Source organism: Ailuropoda melanoleuca, chromosome 13 (assembly GCF_002007445.2).
Source record: "Ailuropoda melanoleuca isolate Jingjing chromosome 13, ASM200744v2, whole genome shotgun sequence".
In the NCBI taxonomy this organism is placed as follows: domain Eukaryota; kingdom Metazoa; phylum Chordata; class Mammalia; order Carnivora; family Ursidae; genus Ailuropoda; species Ailuropoda melanoleuca.
In genome coordinates, this window is record NC_048230.1 from 46,364,659 (window position 1) to 46,383,752 (window position 19,094).

The 19,094-nt window shown below is 61.2% G+C and overlaps 1 protein-coding gene and 1 long non-coding RNA gene across 7 annotated transcripts in view; one reads left to right on the plus strand and one right to left on the minus strand.

The window, feature by feature from the left end:
- Positions 1-4,094: 4,094 nt before the first annotated feature.
- Positions 4,095-11,594, minus strand: LOC117795788. Its single transcript, XR_004619933.1, has 4 exons — positions 11,356-11,594; positions 6,336-6,459; positions 5,811-5,949; positions 4,095-5,532 (listed from the first exon to the last, which is right to left on the minus strand). It is a non-coding gene; the product is annotated as an uncharacterized LOC117795788 (long non-coding RNA).
- Positions 11,595-14,372: 2,778 nt separating this feature from the next.
- The window catches only part of RBBP8NL (RBBP8 N-terminal like), an 18,185-nt gene continuing 13,463 nt past the window's right edge, over positions 14,373-19,094 (plus strand). For 5 of the 6 annotated variants that reach the window (XR_004619852.1, XM_034641395.1, XM_034641396.1 and 2 more), the window contains exon 1: positions 15,262-15,345. The gene's annotated coding sequence lies outside the window, so the exon portion shown is untranslated. Of the gene's footprint in view, positions 14,423-15,261; positions 15,346-19,094 lie in introns of those variants that run through there. The other variant, XM_034641393.1, reaches the window with a different exon arrangement.

The window sequence follows — 19,094 nt, forward strand, 5'->3', positions numbered from 1 at the left end:
TCGTCGTGTCTGAGCTGGGTCTTTGCAATGACTGGGCAGCTCTGCTGGCACTGGCCTGTCCTCAGCAGCCACGTGTGAGGGGGGCCCCCGTGCCGGACGGCACAGGTAGAGACAGCTCGATGGGGCTTTATCCCCAAACTGAGGCAAGGGCGAGGCGCTGTAGACACCTGCATGCATTTGCTACTAATGGAAGAGTGACCGTGTGGATGAACATGCAGGGACCCACACTTGCCTCGAGGCCACGGTCTGCACCTGTGCATGAGGGCGGGGCGGGCAGGAGGCAGGGCAGGGTTGGGGCGTGTGGGGGCACCTGGCTCCAAGGGGCACGTGGCACAAGCTCTGTGGGCAGGGGCCAGCCTGCTCCCCCTCCTGCCCCCTTCCCCAAGGTATGGGAAAGGAGGGCAGAGCCTAGGCGCCCCCCCTACCCCCTCCATGACACCGGGCCAGCTGGACTCCTGTGGTTAGTTTCAAGCCAGCACTTGGAAACAAGGCCTCTGCAGACGGAACCCCCAGGTCCACAGACACAGCCTCTGTCAGTGACAGATGGGGTGGCTTCTCCACGCAGCCTCCTGGCCGACACCCCAGAGCAGTCAGGCCACCCAGGCAGGGTGGGGGTCGTGCCAGGCTCTGCTGCCAGGCACAGGTGTCTGCTGATGCCCTGGGGGAGGAAGGGGCCCGGTGGGGAGACAGCCAGGAGGAGAGGAGACCGTGTTCTCCAGTGAGAACACCGTGACAGGCTGCGGGGTGCCCGGCTATAAGGGCAGGGCCCAATCGCCCCGGAGCTGCAGCCGCAGGTCAGCTGGGCCCAGGTGGGCCTGGGGGTGAGGAGGACGTGCCCGGGCCATCTGCGGGGTCTTCCAGTCCCTCTGAGAGGGTGATGGCCTCCCCTGGGCCACGGCTAACTCCCCCCAGGGCCACGGCCAGCTCCAGGTACCAGGAGGTAGTCCGTGCGCTCTTTGCCCTGCCCCCGCCACCCATGCTGGGCAGCACAGGAAGGGCCACATGGAGGGTGGACAAGGGTAGCCACACAGTGTCCTCTGGAACGCACCTGTCCCATCCCGTTAATTAGTGCTGCCAGGGCCCAGCTCACACCTTAGCATGGCTGCAACCGGACGGTGGTGAGCACAGACGGCCAGCCCTCGCCCCGAGGGTCCTCCACACAAGCAGATGAGCCTCGATGGACGTCACGTGCCATCAGGGAGGGACAGGTGCAGGCCGGGTAGGAACCGGAACCCAGGCCACACCCCAGCTCTGCACATCCTAGCTGTGTGGCCTTGGGCAAGTCACTTAACCTCTCTGTGTCTCCAATTATCACAGCCCTACCTATTACTGCAGAGACCAGCAGCCCCCTGAAGGCTACGGGCATAAGGGCTGGACAGCGAGCGGGGCCGTGGGCTCCCCACATGAGGAAGTCCTTGGGACGGACCACTTCACGCAAAAAAACCAAGCTGCCAAATGAGGCCCTCTCTGCTCAGCTCTGCCCGTGTACGTGCAACGCACGTGAGCGGGATCTCCTGTGCTACTGTCCCGGGGGAGGGGGGGAGGCAGAATCCAGGGCACCACAGAGAGAAACGTGATTCCCTGGGGGGGCCTCTCCCGCCGGCAGCCCCACGCCTCCCTCCTAGGCCCCCCAGCCAGGCCCTCAGGTTCATGGGGCCACCAGACAGCCGGCAGGACTGGCCGGTGAGGCCAGCGGTGACCAGCAGGGCTCCTCCCTACAGGGACAGAAGGCCGAAGCAGGGGCTACACTTACTGGAACATTCTCTCTGAATTCCCCAGCCAGGTTACAGTTTGTCAGTCTCCTGGGTAATCGTGAGCACCTGGTGTGAGCTCGACTCGTCCCAGCCCCGGGACCCTGGAAATGGGCTGGGCTGGCTCCTCTCCACCATCACCCCACCTGCCCCAGGTTCAAGGGGGGGAGTCAGAGAGAGGGAGGGTCAAGGGTGCTAGGCTGGGTGGGGAGCAGGGGTGGCGAGACCCAGCCAGGCCATGGGGGCACATGGCCTGTGCCTGAGGGAGCACAACCTGGGGAGCCCCCGGCCTTGAGGTTGACTGGGACCGTCAGCGGCAGAAGCGGACGGCACAGTAAGGAATTCTGCAGTTCCTCAACTATTAGTTCACGCTGAAAAATTTACTAATTGTCTGGGATGTGCTGTTAGTCTCCTGGGGTGGCATCAACAGTAATCTATGCCCCTCCAGTTCTGGGGGCAGAAGTCTGAAATCGGGGTGTCTCCAGAGGGAGCCTCCAGGGAGAGGGTCCTTCCTGTCCCCCCCCAGCTCCTGGAGCCCCCAGGCATCCCTGGGCTTATGGCCACAGCCCTCCCATCCCTGCCTCCGTCCTCCCGTGGCCCCAGGACGTGACCTTAGGAGGGCACTGACCGTTGGATCAGGGCCCACCCTACAGACCTCATCTTAACATGACCACATCTGCAAAGACACTATTCCCAAAGGAGGCCACACATGTTCTGGGGGTTAAGACTGCAACATATCTTTTGGGGGACACAGTTCACCCCACAACAGACCCAGTCCCATTGAGGTTCTTCAGAGGCAGCTGAGAAGGCGTCCAGCCCCTCCCCTCCTGGAGCAGTTGAGGACAGAAAATGTGTGAAGAAGGAAATGAGAAAAGCAGACAGCCAGTGCAAAGGCCCTGGGGCAGGAGCAGGGAAGGGGGAGCAAGGAGGCTAGAGGAGAGCACAGAGGGCATGGCCCAGGTCACAAAGCCTCACCAACCTCTGGGAAGACTCTGCTGCTCCGAGTAAAAGGGGGGCTAAGCAGAATTCAGGGGAGAGAAGGACACGATCTTCAGTGTCAGGACAGACTTCAAGGAGACACACTGTGCCTATGGGTAGTGGCCAGGGACTGCCTGTGAATCCCTTCATTGGCCCCTGGGAAGTAGGACAGAAAGCGTGCATGCTGGGAGGACGCAGCCTCGGGGACGACTGCAGGTGCAAATGGGACCCCGCCCCCACAAGTCACTGCAGCTGGGGCAGGGTCCCCGGAGCCAGGCGTGCTCAGGGAAGCAGCTGAGAGCCAGCAGCCAGACAGACAGAGCCTCCTGCCCTCCTTCAAGCATGCATTCAGCCCAGCCCTGGCTGCGTGGGCATAGAGGGTGAGAGGGGACTGTCCAAATCTCCCCGGGGCTCACGTGAAAACAGGTAACACATCTGTCCCTGTTGTGTTGTCCCCTTAAGTGTGGGGTCTCAGTGTTTCTGGGCAACCCGCACGCACCTGTTCCTGCACGGTCACCCAGGGTCCCCTCCGCTCCCTGGGCTCCGAGCTCCAGGGATGCACCTGCCCTTGCAGGGGCCTCGCTCTGGCCCAGGGTCCTCTGGGCATCACTGACATGTCCTGAGCAGCGCCCAGCCCCAGCGCAGCAACAAATGACAACACATGACACACGGGAAGACCGGAGCAGGCAGCCCTCAGGCCCACTGGGCCGGAGGCTCACTGGAACATGCACCCAGGTGTCCTGACTCCCAGGGCTGTGCTGGGCCGCACACAGATGGAGCGCATCTTTGAGGCACGTGGCACGGCCCTCTGGGGCCATGGCTTGGCCTCCGCAGGCCGGCGCTCTGGCGCCAGTCCTGGGCTCCAAGACCGGGCAGCTGGCGAGCTGCCTGGCAGCTTGCTGGCACACACCAAGCAAAGCAGAGCCCGCCCCAGAAAGCCCTCCTGGGACAGGCACAGACGTCAGCGAGGTGAGGGGTAAGAGGCACCTCCAAGCCGAGAACCTGGTCCGCTGAGCCCGAGGGAGCCGACGTCTCAGGAAGGGGCCCAGCACCTCTGGACTCCAAGGGCTCCTGACCGCCCGGCCCCAGCCCAAGCACTCCCGCCAACTGCCCAGAGCCGCAGAGCCCCTGCCTTCTGGACCAGGGTGGGCTTCCCTCCCGTCCTCTCTTTTTCTTTAAAGACGAGATCTTTGCTCACGCCTTTGATCTTCCATAAAGCACTGTGGCTTCTGCTCCGTGTTGGCCATGACATTGACAATTGTTTATTAGTTCTAAAATAGCTGAAATTCATGTCAAACATTCCGCATGTTAGAAAAATGTTTATGAAGTGTTATCATCGTTTATGTAACTGTGCGTGTTTGGGAAAGCAACATGGGATGTAATGGACCACACAGGCCTCAGCCCCGGGGCCACACCTCCCTGGGCAAGGGAGGGTCCCAGGGCCCAGCCCCAGCCTCCGCTCTGGGGGCTCTCACCGCGGCTCACGGTCAGGGAGTGTCCCCCAGGCCACCTAGCGACCCACCAGTGTCAGGTGGGGAGGAAGGCATCCACCCACCGCGACCAGAGAGCGAAAGACCAAGAGGGAGCCCTTTCTCCCTGTGGGAGAGGCTGTCCTGCTTGTCCCCTCAGATTCTGAAGTGTGCACTTATAACCCCACTGGGTGGGGCTTTCATTGGAGGTGGACACCTGGCTGTCTCCCTGGGTGCTGAGGCTGACAGGGTGTCCCTCAGGGTGGGGGGCTCCGATCCGGGCACAGAGAGTCCAGCGGGCAGCCCCACCAAGGCTCTCCAGCCTGCCCCCCAGCCGCCAGGGCAGCAAGACAGCCACGGTTTCTGCCCTCCCGGGGCATCCTTTTTGGCAGGACAGAAAGGTGTGAACGGCTTCTTGCTGTCATTTCAAACGTGTTCTCCATTGCATGTTACGTGGGGCACAGAGACCAAGACACTCTGCTCCCAAAGGACATGGAGGGCACAGCGGGGTGAGTGGTCACGCAAGAGGTGCTGCTCAGCCAGAAGGAGGCATGGCCACTGGGAGAGCGCAGTGTGGACGGCTCTCGAGCACATTCCTCCGGCCAGGGAGCTGCACACAGTAGGCTCGGGTCTCAAGGATGCTGAGGGAGACCATGGTCACCTCTGCTGATGAATGCAGAGCAAGGGCTGTGTGGCGGGAGGGGGAGGCGGGGAAAGTCCCCAGTGAGAGGCCGGAGGGGGCCCGCGAGGAGAGGGAGGCGTTCACGCGGCTGCAAACCAAATGCTTCAGATCAAGTGCGCTGCTGCGTGAACTGCTGGCCGCAGGCCAACCCTCCTCCGCGGCCGCTGTCAGTCAGGAGCCCCGACGGCGGCGAAGACAACGTGTCTCCCTCCGGAGCAAAACGGCCAGACGAGTGGAGAGCAGGATCTGGGCTCCGCGCGCCCCAGCCCACGGCAGCCGTGGCAGGACGCGCTGTGGTCCACGCACACGCTGGAGCGCGGCTCGGCCGGAGAAGGGCCACAGCACGGCCACACGCTGCCCGCGGACCAGCCTCAGACGCCGCTGCCGAGCGCCAGACGCCAGACCCAAGGAGGCACCTGGGACCCCGTCTACGCGCGTTGTCCAGAACGGGCCGGTCCGGAGACGCGGCAGCAGGGCACGGGGGGCAGGGGTGGAGGACAGGCCTCGGCTGCTCCGGGGGCACGGGCCTCGTCCGGGGTGGTGAAGGTGTATAGGCACGACACGTGGCAGCCGTGACACCACCGTGAAGGCGCTGAACACCACTGAGTTGTTCACTGCACAGTGGTTCGTTTTTAAATCATGGGAACTTCACCTTTAAAAAAAAAAAGAAACCTGAGCAAAATTTTGGAAGATCCAACCCTCGGGGTGCTGGGCCCCCGGGCACACATGCAGGTGGCCTTCCCACCGGGGCCGGAGAGCCAAGCACCAAGCTTAGGACTCTGTCCCTGGCAGGGGGTGGGGTGTCAGCCACAGCCAGACACACCCATCACTGGTCCTCGGTGGTCATTGGCGCCCACGGGGACGGCTCCCGGGGCTGGGGGGGTGGGGGGCTACCGGGAACCCCCCTGGCCGCCCGCCCATCCTCAGTACCTTCACTGGCCCCTCAATTTGCTCCTTTCAGCACATTGTTCAAGCTGATCCATAAAATAAAGACTTAAATCCTGCCGCACGGTGTGTTACCACCTGACAAGCAGCCGTGGTGGCCAGAAGCATTTCCTTCTGGAAAGATCTGGGGTGAAAGCAAGCCATCAGGACATCCCGCCCTCGCCCAGAGCCAGGAGGACCATGTGCTCCCTGGAGGTCAACTCCGTGCCCTTGGCCCCGGGCGCGTTCAGCCCCTCTCCCAGGCCTGCGGCTCTCCGGGCTCTCTGGGTGTCTTCGGGCCCTTCTCGTGGAGGAGACGGAGGCTCCTCGCCAGCCCGCATGTCCACCCAGGTGGCCTCCCACCCTCCGCCTCCAGGATGCTGGGACCCGCGGAGAGAGATATTTGGATCTCCCTCCCCACATCTTCATCATTTAACTTCCTTTTTGGCCATAAAATTCTGACTTGTAATAAATTCAACTCTTGTTTCCCATTAAACAGCAATATAAGTATTTTTCTAAAGACGCACGTACCATTACTGTATCTTTATGATGTGTGCGGGATGCGTGGTGCATGGACCGTGGCTCTCTGACAGGACGCCCCTGGCCACGAGGCATCAGCTACAGCGTCTCAGTGTGACACACTCCGCCCCGTGCGCTGCAGGAAGATGCAGTTTTATTATCTGTGACACGCCGACAGACAGCCCAGCTCAAGGCTGGGATCACTCCTGTCACGGACAACTCCTCACGCCCTCCCCCTTTCCTAGAATCAGGGATCGAGTTCTCCCGACCTGCGGTGATTTACAATCCCCATTACACGCTTGCATAAATGCCCGCAGCTCGGGAAGCCAGAGGCCGCGCTGTGCAGACACGCAGGGCCCGGGAGTGCTGCCATTGGCCGTCGGGGCTGTTTATATCCAGGACGAGCAAGCAGAAAAACAAGTTTTCAGCTTCCCGGAGTCCAGCGACGAGGCCCAGAACTGCTGGCCCTGCTCTGGGCGGGGTCTTGGGTGAGCGTCACAGCCCAAGTGACCAGGACACTGTGCTCGGGGGCAGGACAGCCTTTGCTGACAGGCCCCCTCCCTAACCCACGTCCCGCCTGGCTGACGGGCTGAGGGGTCTGGGCCCTTTTCAGCCACAAAATGGCAGCAAATGAAAGAGTCTCAGGGTGCACATGGTGGGCTGGGAGCCCACATCGTCCCAAAAAGGAAGCTGGGGCTGCAGAGGTGGCAGACGGCCCCCGGGTCCCCTGCCCTCTCCCCCGGGCCATCGCTCTGCCGCCAGTGAAGTCTCTTTGGGGCTGGTGGGAGAGTCCATGTAGTCCTACTCAAAATCTCAGTAAGTTATTTGTTGATACAGCTTCTAAAGTTCACACGGAGAGGAGGCAAAAGTCCCAGGGCAGCCAACGCGGTAGAGAAGAAGAACAGAGCTGGAGGGTGACCACCCGACGTCAAGACCTCCTGCAAAGCCACAGCAATCACGCCGGTGTGTCCCGCAGAAGAGACAGACCAGTGGGGCAGAACAGAGCCCCGAAACAGGCCCCATGAATACAGTCAACTGATGCTTGACAAAGGGGAGAGGACAACACAACAGAGCAGAGACCAGCTCTTCCATCATCGGTGCCAAAACCACCAGACGTCCACCTGCAATAAAAACGAATCTAGACGCGGACTCACACCCTTCACGGAAATTCCTTCAAAGTGGGTCACAGACTTAAATGTAAAGTGCCAACTATCAACTCCTAAGTGATAACCCAGGAGCAAATCCAAGTGACCCTGGGGATGGCAATGACCTTTTAGACACAACACCAAGTCAGGATCCGTGAAAGAGAAAGCTGACAAGCTGGAACGCGTGAGAATTAAAAACGTCTGCTCTCCAAAAGACAACCAGAGAGTGAGAAGACAAGCCACAGACTGGGAGAAGACAAGCCACATTTGCCAAAGAAACATCTGATAAAGGACTGTCATCCAAAACACAGAAAGAACTCTTAACACACAGCAACAAAAACACAAACAACCCAGTTAAAAAAACGGGCCAAAGACCCGAACAGGCCCCTCACCACAGAGGACACACGGACGCGCCCCCGAACGCACGCTCCTCACGCCGTGTCATCAGGGAAACGCCAACGACAAGGACAGTGAGACGCCCGCACAACCCTCAGAAGGGCGCAAACCCACAACACCGACGACACCAAACACGGGCCAGGACGTGGGGCAGCAGGCGCTCTCACGCGTGGCTGGCGGGAACGCGACACAGCGCGGCCTCCGTGAAAGGCAGTCTGGACGGCAACGTGTACAAGGTGAAACATCCTCACACCGTGCGATCCGACAACCACGCCCCGTGGTCTTCATCTAAAAGAGTGGAAAGCTCACGTCCACGCGGATTTTAAAGCAGCTTTATTCATAACTGATCGAGTCTGGAAGCCACCCAGGCATCCTTCAGCAGGCGAGGGAAAGTACACCGTGGTCCGTCCAGACGGTGGGAGAGGATTCAGGGCTGACGAGAAACGCGCTCTCGAGCCACGAGAAGACAGGGAGGAAGCTAGACGCGCACCACTCAGCGAAGGAGACCCATCTGAGAAGGCCTCACGCCGTGGGATTCCAGCTCTGGGACCTTCTGGAAAAGGCACGAGGACGGAGACGTAAAGAGACCAGTGGTCCTTGGGGCGGCGGGAGGTGGGCTGAGGGCACAGGGATTTTCAGGGCAGGGAGACCACTCTGCGTGACGTATAAAGCTGGATGCACGTCATGACGCTTCTGTCCACACCCGCAGAGCGCATGGCGCCTGGAGTGACCCGAGGGGCAACCACGGACTTGGGTGATGACGGCATGTCCGTGTGGGCTCATCCTTGTACCACATACACCATTCCGGTGAGGGATGTGGACGACGGGGAGGCAGTGTGTGTGTGTGTGTGTTTGGGGGGCCTCGGGGGGCATTAGAGAATCTCTGTGCCTCCCTCTTCATTTTGTTGTCAACCTTAAACTGTGCTAAAATANACCCCCGGTCTACAGGGAAGGGTCTGGACACCTAGCATCTATCTATGTGTCTGTCCATCCATCCATCCATCCGTCCGTCCGTCCATAGACCAATCCATGTACCCATCCGTCCATCTACCCACCTGTCTAGCCAGCTGTCTACCCTCCATCGTGCCTTGACCTGCCTTCCCACCACTTTAGCCCTTGCATGGACGACTGTTCACAGTGAGGACCCAGGTGACTCCACTGGAGCGTGCAGGACGTGTCATGCTGAAGATGGTTGGCGACTCTCAGTACCTGTACCATTAAATACCCGAGAAGGTTTTAAAGTCCCGCGGCCGCAGCGGCTCCTCAGAGAGCTCAGCGGGCCCCAGGGCTTCCACGGCTGGGTCTACAACCGGGAGAACTGGGAACAGGCCTCCCACCAAGACCTTGTAAGTAAATGCTCGCAGCATCAGTGCTCACAGTCGCCCCACGGTGGAAGCACCCGCGTGTCCGTGAACAGACAAGTGGGGGGAGAGCGAGGAGGTCACCCACGCACACGCACCTGCACGCACACACGTGCACACGTGTAGGTGCACACACGGGCAAGCACGTGCTCCCGCCCTATGGTGGGAAACTTCAGCCTTAAAAGCCATGCCGTGCCGTCACTCGCTGCGATACGGATGAGACTCAAAGCAGCGTGCTGGGCACACAAAGCCCGCCGCACAGGGTCCCCCACGGTAATAGGAGACGTCCAGAACAGGCGGGTCCACAGAGCCTGAGAGCGGCTTAGCCGTGGCCGGAGAACACGGGGAGCCTCACCTAGTAAGTACAGGGCTTGGTTTGGGGTGACAAGAACGTTCTGGAATCAACTGGTGTGGGTGCATGCACTTGTGACTGTCCCAAACACCAATGAATTGTACCCTGTGAGATGTTCGCGTGCCTACAGAGATGGTTGCACAGAGACAGACGTGGCGGGAGGCACAGTCTGCCAGAGCAGAGGCCGCCCTGGGAGCGGAGAGGGACGACGGAGAGGACTTTGGCCTTATTTGCAAGTGGCCATCTTGCAGCTCCTGCACTCTCGGAAATAACTGGAAAATTGGGTCCCTGGTGCAGAGGCTGCGTGAAGGGAGGGTGGAGGGGTGCCTCCCCCTCCCAGCTGCCCATACCATGTCCACACATCCCCCCCACCCCGGCCCGCTGCCATCAGGGTCCAGCCAGGTCATCAGCAGCTTGTCTGCAGTGAGGGTGGGGACAGGGGCCCCAGACATCACTGAAAGCAGCCTGGCCCCTTTAGGGCCCCCCTCTATGGGGCCACATTAATAGGTGACCCATTTATCTGGGGGCCAATGTGGCAGGGCTGGCCTGGCCGCTGCCCACACCCCCATCTATCAATCCAGTAACACAAACAGCAGGCAGGACAGGCCGGGCTTTGCAAGGTGCATTTGCAGATGGCTTTGAAGCCTTATCTCCCACCCCTCCCATCCCAGGGATAAAAGCCTGCAAGCCGCACCTCACCCCTGGGCAGGCATTTTGCCTCCAGCTGGCCCAGGAAGCAGGGCTGGGGGGCCCCAGGGGGTCCTGGTGCAGGGGTAGGGCTGCCTGGCCCAAAGGAGTCCCAGGCTGGATTCCCCGAGCCCTGGCATGGGCCGCCAGGCCTCAGTTTGCAGCTGAAGAATGGGGGGTGGGCAGCCTCCAAGCACCGTCTCCTGGCCTGTGTGCTGGGGGGTGGAGTAGGGTCTGTGACATCGAGTTTGCAGTGAGCCTGGGCGTCGGGCTGTCGGAGGGGGTTCCTGCTGCCGGGCTCACTCGTCACATTCCCCAGCACCTCCCATCCTACGGCCTCGGGAAACCCTGAAGGAGTGAATGCCAAGATTCACATTCAGTCCTCACACCTGTGTCTTCAGGTTACAGATAGGTAAACTGAGGCTCGGAGGAAGCTCTCTGTGTGCACATCACCCTCTCCCAGCCTCCCAGCCTGTTTTGACCCCATGGGTCTCCAGCTCCCCATGCACATCCCCCTCCAGCCTATGCCTTCACCCATCTGTCCCAGCTCTGGGTCACCCACCCATCCCCCCACTTTGTGCACCCACAGTCTCCATTCTCAGGTCTCCACGGCCCATCAGACCCCAGGCTGGGAACCCCCAGGGCCACACTTGGACACGCAGCGTGGGGAGGGAGAGCTTGTGAAATATGGCGGAGCAGGCTGGGTGGGGCCCGGGTCCTCCCCTCCACGCCCCCCCAGGGGAGGACCCGCCCCCTGGACCCGACTCCCCACCTGTGTGGAGGGGCCCCATCGTGTTGGGGAGCATAGGTGCTGCTCTCAGAGAGGCCGGGCTCAAGTCCCTCACAAGGTGATGCCCCCCACTGCCTGACCTTGGTTTCCCTACCTGTCAGATGGGGAGGGGGTGCAAAGGGGCTCCGGTCACCATTCAGGGACAGCGTTGTCATCATCCCGGCATGACAGCAGCAACGGGATGAGCACAAAACGGGAGAACGTATTCGTCCTCTAGGACCCACCTGCCACGCACACATGGACCGGGGGGTGGGGTGGTGGTGACGTGGTCCCCTTGGTGATGTCAGGTCCAGCTACTTACCTCCCGGAGCCAGAGGGGGAGCCATGGCCCCTCCACAGCCCCGGGGCCACACCAGAGCCCAGACGACCCTGAAGGAGGCAGGCAGGGCAAGCAGGGAAAACGAGGCGGGAGCCCAGCATGGAGTCCTGCCCCAAGGCCAGGTCGGGGCTGCGTCCACCCAGCAGCGGGAGGAGGGGACAGGGGCTGACGCTGCTGGCCGGTCCTGTGGGCAACAGACTGTCACACGTCCTGGTCCTAAAGAGCAGTCTAGCTTTTTAAAAATCAACCTCATTCTTACAAAACTAAACGTCCCCTTGCCCTTCAGCCCAGCAGGCGAGTTCCCTGGCGTTTACCCAAAGGCGTAGACGACTTCTGTGCACACGGATGTTTGCGGCAGCTGTGTTCGCATCGTGGAACCTCAACAGCCAGCCAGATGCCCTTCAGTAGGTGATGGGTAAATACCCATCCCCACCGCGGAGCATCGATCGGTGCTGACCAGGAGCGGGGACGAAGCCTGCGAACACTGGGCGCAGCCGTACGTGCGTGTCACCACGGCCGAGCCCCACACGCCGCGGCCCAGCTCTCTGTCGTGCTGACGGACTCGGTCAGGGGAGCCGCCACTCCGGGCGTCCGGAGGTGGGGAGCGATGGACGGGTGGGCGGGGAGGATTTTAGCGGGGTGACCACAGAACATGCAACGCTGAGTCGGACCCAACATAAACTGCAGGCTCGGGGGGACAGGGATGCCCCCAGGCGGATTCGTCCACTGTAGAGTTGTCCACGGCAGCCATGGGGATAACGGGGAGGCGGGGCGGAGGAGGGGGCCTATGGGCAGTCTCTGCGCCTCCCCCTCTATTTTGCTGGGAACCTAAAACGACTCTAAGTTTATTGGTTTAAAAGCAACAACTTTCTCCACATCCTCTCCAACAATTGTTGTTTCTTGCCTTGTCTATCTTTGCCATTCTAACTGGCGTAAGGTGGTATCTCAGTGTGGTTTTGATTTGAATTTCCCTGATGGCTAATGATTTTGAACATTTTTTCATGTGTCTGTTAGCCATTTGTATGTCTTCATTGGAAAAGTGTCTGTTCATATCTTCTGCCCATTTTATGATTTGTTTATTTGTTTCTCGTGTATTGAGTTTGAGAAGTTCTTTGTAGATCTTGGATACCAGTCCTTTATCTGTGGTGTCCTTTGCAAATATATTCTCCCATTCCGTGGGCTGTCTCTTAGTTTTTTTGACTGTTTCCTTGGCTGTGCAGAAGCTCTTTATCCTGATAAAGTCCCATAAGTTCATTTTATCTTTTATTTCTCTTGCCTTTGGAGATGTGTCGTGAAAAAGGTTGCTCTGGCCGATGTCATAGAAGTTGTTGCCTATGTTCTCCTCNACTCTGAGAAACAAACTGAAGACTTTAGAAGGGAGGGGGGTGGGGGAATGGGATAGGCTGGTGATGGGTAGTAAGGAGGGCACGTATTGCATGGTGCACTGGGTGTTATACGCAACTAATGAATCATCGAACTTTACATCGGAAACCGGGGATGTACTGTATGGTGACTAACGTGATATAATAAAAAAACATTAAAAATNGGGTGTTATACGCAACTAATGAATCATCGAACTTTACATCGGAAACCGGGGGTGTACTGTATGGTGACTAACGTGATATAATAAAAAAACATTAAAAATAAATAAATAAATAAATAAATAAAAGCAACAACTTTATTGAGGTCTAATTTGCATACAACAAGTTCATGTTTGTCACGTGTCTGGGGGCTGCATTTCGGCAAACAAACCGTGCCCTCCAACAGCCACCACAAGCAAGACGAAGGACTTCCCGTCCCCCAGAACGTTCCTTCTGCCCGCTGGCCTGCCCCCACCCCAGACCCAGAGAGCCTCTGACCTGACTCTGGCTCTTACAGGGCTCTCGTCAGCAGGGCCGGGCGCTGTCCGCCTGGGGGAGGCAGCTGTCCCCCACGAGATGCTTTGACACTCACCCACAGCCCTGGGCGAGCTGGAGGTCCGCCCCTCCTGACCGCCGGGACCACAGCCCGCAGACTGTTTATCCACCTGCCCCTCGGTACACGGTTGGCACGATTGTGAATACAGCAGCCACGAGCATCATGGGGCCACTAGGTTGCAGGGCAGATGTGTTTAGCTTCCAGAAACTTCCAGCTATTGTTTGATTACTGACATGGTCCAGCCAGAGCCCCTGCCCGTCAGCTGACCGGCACTGTGAGCACCTCCTGGGGCAGATCCTGGCCCAGCCGTCAGCAGGAATTTCACTTTGCAGAAGAGACCCTGGCTCAGAGAGGTTGGGTAGCTGGCCCCAGGTGGCTCAGCACCTTCAGGGGCAGAGTTGGGATTCAAACCCGGCTGAGGCAGGGGGACGGAGAACAGGACACGGGCTGACCCTGACCAGTTTGAGGGTCAGCGGTGCTGGGGGAGAGGGTTTGATCTGCCCCCGTCTCTGCCCTCCCCATGGGGCCCCCCACCCCAGCACACGCATGCAAAGTCACGACACGCGTCCACATGACTATGCCTCCCACTGCACACGCGGTGCCCCCAGCCGGACACGACGAGAATGCACCCAGACACGTACACTCGTGCAGGTGAACGCACACAACTCTCTGAGCCGCGAGCAAACGCTCACCCTCAGGCAACAAAGGCAGGCAGACTCAGACACGGGCACCCCGATGGTCCCCACACATCAGACTGCACCCCCACTCCCACATCCACTCCCTCGTGCACAGAACCACCTGGCACGCACACACCACTCCCAAAGGGCTCAGGCGGCAGAGGGCAATGGGCAGGCCTCATGCAAGAGGCCTTCTCGAAGCCCCAGGGCCTGGCCAGAACCAGGGATGGCCCTGGCTGACCGCCACCCCTTTCCGTGATCCCAGGGCCTGGCCACGGCGGCCAACAGGGGCCTCAACAGGGAGCAGGAAGTGCCTCCCAGGAAGGACCTCACCAGCTCTACTGGCCTGGAGCCCGGGGCCTCCTCCTGGGGGCCCTGAGCTCTCCCTGGAGTCACTAGGGTGCCCTTGGGGGAGGCTCAGCGCTCCTGTGTGGCTCTGAGGATGTGGGAAGGAGGTATGGGGAGGAGAGCTCGGGGATTCACGGCAAGAGGGCTGTGGTGGGTGGCGGGCAAGGGAGCATGAGAGCAGGGGACATGTGGAGGGAGAGCGAGGGGGGCGCAGGACAAGGGGTGCAGGGGGCAGCATCATGGGGCAGCTGCAGCCCTCAGAGGCCAGCTGGTTTCTGCAGAAGTGCGACCGCAACATCCCAGCAAAGAGAAGAAACAGCGCCTGGCTCCTCCCACAGCTCGGCAGCCCTCCCCGGACCCAGCCCCACTGGGCACCCCCAGCCTGCCCTGAGACCCAGAGATGCCCCTGATCTGGGCCCTCCTGCCCTCTGGGAGAGGTTTCCCAGACCCAGCAGGGACGCTTCCAACCACAGCTCTGGATTTCTGTCTCCTGAGCTCTCATGGGAACACATCTGCTCTCATCAGCCCCACCGCACGGACAGGGAAACTGAGGCCAGAAAGGTCAGCCCGTGCTGAGCCAGGATGTGAGGCAAGAGGGCCACTGCAGGCATCTGCCCTGAGGAGACAAGACTAGCGGGTCTGCTGCCCTGGCCTGCCCTGTGCCCCCTCACCCCTGCCACCCTCCCCATGGGGCCCACAAGTCCCCGGCCCCTGGACTAGTTAACTGGCCAGGCTCGGACCAGAGGCACAGGCCACTTGGTGATTATGGGGAAACAATCCCCGGTCTGTGTGGGTTCAGCCCCGACCCGTTTGGCCACTTTCTGTGTGAAGGCAGAACCCGTTGGGCAGCTTTGGGCCGTCTCTGCCTCCTTTCTGCTCCTGGCTGAGAGAACTAAAAACCTGTCAAGCGGGTTTGGCCAAAATTGTGTCTTGTTGCCCGTGCAAGTTCACGCACTGCTCACTTCTGTCTCCCTCAGGTGGGGAACGCTTGGCTCACGAGGTCGCGGAGGTCGCTGCCGTGAGGGGCCATGTGAGTACCCGGGGATCCCGGGGCTGGCAACTCCAACCACCAGGGAGGGGACAGGGGAGGGGGACAGGGGTCCCTGGGGGGTGCTTGCCAGGAAGGCAGGAGCCCCAGCCCCTGCTCACTGAGCAGGAGGCGGGGGTCAGCAGACTGGCTAAGAGGCACAGCTACCTGCCCCGGGGAACCCCGGTCCAGGGTCTCAGCCTCAGTGGGTTTCCTGGGCGGAGGGTCGGGGTGCAGAGAGGCCATGCCGGGCCTGACAGCACCGCACCAGGAAGTTGTCATCTGGGGAAGCTCCGGGGGCACCGGGAATGCGCCGGTGGCCAGGCACTCCATCCCGGACCTGCCCCACTGCCTAGACCCTCGCAGGGCAAAGGGGTGCGGCCACGAGGGTGAGGGGAGTGCACGGTGCAGCCACCCCCAGCTCGGTGCTGGGCACCGTGGGACCCTCGGCTGCCCCCGCTTGGTGTCCCCCAAAAGACAAACAGGGACGCGGGTCCTGCTCAGCCCCCCCAGCCAGGCCTCAGGGTGGAAGCAGCGAGGGCGCAGCCACGGAGGGCCAGCCCATCCTCAAGGAGTCAGGTTGCAGCTACCTGAGCCGCCAAGCAAGCGCACACCTGCTTTGCTCCTCTGTGAGTGTGCGCACGTGTACGTGGATACACAACGACATGTGCGTTTGCGCATGCGTGCACGCGTGTGTGCCGCCGTCCCTGGGCCTGTGCGGGGCTGAGTGCGCGGCCGAGGAGGTGACGGAGGATGCCACACGTGTGTGTGGTGTCTCTGGGTTGGGGTGCACACCGACGTGTGCGAGGACACTGTTAGGACGCTGCTGCCTCCCTGGGTGTGTCATGGGTCTGTGTGTCCGGCAGCGTTAGAACCCACCCCAGCACTGACAGCCGTCTGCACGTGAACCAGCCCCGGAGTTGCTAGGAGGCCCTGGCTGTGCCCATGGCAAGCTGGCGACCCTGGAGAGGTGATGTTGCTCTGAGCCTCAGTTTCCCCATCTGGGAAATGGGGTTGTCATAGTAACTTCATGGTGAGTGTGAGATCTGGGGAGCGGGTGCACATGACGCTCCCGTCAGGTGGCTGGCACCCAGGGCTCCCAAGCTGGCCCCTGACCCCCAGCGGCCTGTCCACGTGCAAGAAGTCCTGACGGCCCAGGTGCCATGGACCTCCACTGCCTGTTATAGGGACAGGGACATGGAGGCACAACCAGGCACGTGACCTGGCCAGAGTTGCGGTGGAAGGGTTGCCCATCGCCAGAGAGCCCCCCGCGAGAGGGTAGAGGGAGACCCTGGAGTGTCTCAGCTGCTTTGAGTCTAGCTCGCACAGAGTGCGCCATGCCCAGCACGGACTGGACGGTCAGGAGCAGCGGTCACCGCTACTTTGACGGCTGTGTCATCGTTGTTTTACGGGTGGGTGGAAAGACAGACAAGAGCGACCTCAGAGAAGGAGCAGCGTCGTGGGCAGGGGACCTAGCTGTCCTGCACCCGAGGGGCCTGCTGGAGCAGGGGCAGCCCCAACAAGAGGAGCAGGCCAGGGGCTGAGGAGCCCCACTCCCACACGCTCCGACAGCAGAGGAGCCCAGGGGCCGGGCTGGCCTGGGAGCAGGGCAAGAACCCGCATCGCTGTGGGCTTTGCCGCTAAGCCTGTGAGCTGCACTATGAGGAACCTGGGGCCACGTGAGAGGGCGGTGCTGGAGGAGGGACCGCAGGCAGGGGACACGGGGGTCTCCGTCTGCACTTAGCCGAGCACTCGGCCTGCCAGGTTCCTGGCTGAGCACGCATCACCTAGGCACGTGTCACCTGGAAAGGCATCACCTGGACCCGCATCACTTGATAGAAAGCAGCCATGTAACAGCCAGCTGTGGGACGGGTGGTATCACCCCCCAGTGAGGAAACTGAGGCCCAGGGAGGTGAAGTCCTTGCCCAGGTCACACAGAGGATAGAGGCAGGATGGGGACTGACGCCAGGGCTGTGACATTGGACGTCTCTGCCCAGGGTAGGTGGGGATGCACAGGGCCATGGGCGTGGCTGACCCGTCCGCCCTTCCTCCCACCTGCTTCCTCCGGGGACTCAGCCCCAGAAGAGACCTTCCAGTCTGGGCGTCCAGGGTGGGAGGGCTGGGCTACCTATGGGCCTGTCTGGGGGTCAGTCCCTCCTTAGGGAGCACAGCTCAGGCCTCTCTCCCCAGCTGCACCCCAGCCACCCGGGGCCCGGAGGTAGCCTCCTAGCTCCGGAGCCCTGCAGGGGCTCCCCATGCTAGCCCCACTGCCGCCCCCATAGGCCCCCCGAACCTCGGCTTCCCAGAACCCCTAGGGCCCCGCAGCTGCTCTCAGCACTCCCAGGAAACACAGAGCGGCCTACCGGGGAGACCCGGCCCTTGGAGCCTCTGCGGGAGGCCGTACGCGCTACCACAGCCTCGGCTCCTCTTCCCTGAGGTACCAAAGGTTGTGGACTTCACCCCCCGCCTCTCTCCACCTCCACCCCTTGCTGGGACTCCCCTCACACTCCAGGAGACTGGAGGCTGGGACAGGGTGCTGCCCCAGAAGACACTCTGTCTACTTTGCCTTGGCCAACGCATTTTAGTCACCTGCGCACCCGGGGAAGTCTCACCATCCCCCTGGCACCGTCTCCCATGGACTAGACGGCTCTGGGCCTCCCCAGGAGGTGAGAGGAGAGGCTGCCCCCATGATGCACCCCTTCTGGCTCTGCTTCCAGCCACCAGGCGCTCCTGCCCAGTGTCCTTGCTGTCCCCTGCTGTCCCTGTGTCCCTGCTGTCCCTCTGCCCAGCGTGCAGGAGAGTGTCTCCTCCCGTCCTCAGACACCCCAAGAGGAGCAGCCAGGTGGGGCCTGAGGGGGCTTGGGGTGCAGAAGGAGCCCGAGGGTGGGCGGAAGAGCCCAGCAGCCCAGCCTGCACATCCTAGCGCTGTCATCGGGAACAGTGCCCACCTCCCGCTCAGACTCAGAGCCCGCACTGGCCTCTCCCAGACCTACGGGCTCCGTCGGCTCCTTGGGTGGCTCGTTTACAGGCTGGGGGGAGAGCTGCTTGCCTGGTGGGTCGGGGTGGGATTCCCAGCCCTGCAGCCCAGCAGCTGCCTGGCCCTCCTCGCCCTGCCTGCCCCAGCCGGAGCCTCCAGGGGCCCCTGCTCACTGCCTTAGCTCCCAGGGTCCTGCCGCGAGATGAACAACACCACAGGCAGCGTGTCAGGGCCGGGGGAACTCGTCTCTGGTCCGTGCAGGGCAGGGGTGCAGTGTCTGCAGACCCCAGCGCAAGTTCAAACCCCGGCTCCCACTTCCCACGGGGTGGCTGGGGAACACGACACTACCTCTTTGGGCCTCGGTTTCCCCATTTGGAGAGCAGGCTTCTCACAGCGTGGCTGGGGTTAGACAGGCTATAAAGGAAGGGACAGCAGGCATCGCACTTGGCAATGGGTACTGGCCTATGATTTACACCCGCTCGAGCTCTGGTCTCTCCCAACCCCTAGAATTTAGGGTCTGGCCCCCTAACCTGCAAGGATGTCCCTCATTGGGTGAGCGTCAGCTCCCAACCTCGGGGTGCGGGACACTCCTGACCCCTCGCCACTCAGCACACAGCCTCCCAGCAGCCAGCCCCAGGCCCCCAGCCATCACTCGGGAGTGGCCCGGAGCACGGGCGGGTCCTCAGAACACGTTAGGGAGCCCCACCTTCCCACCACACCCCAGCCAGCCCTGCCCAGCTGGCTCCCACAGCCACTGCAGGACCTCATTCTGTCC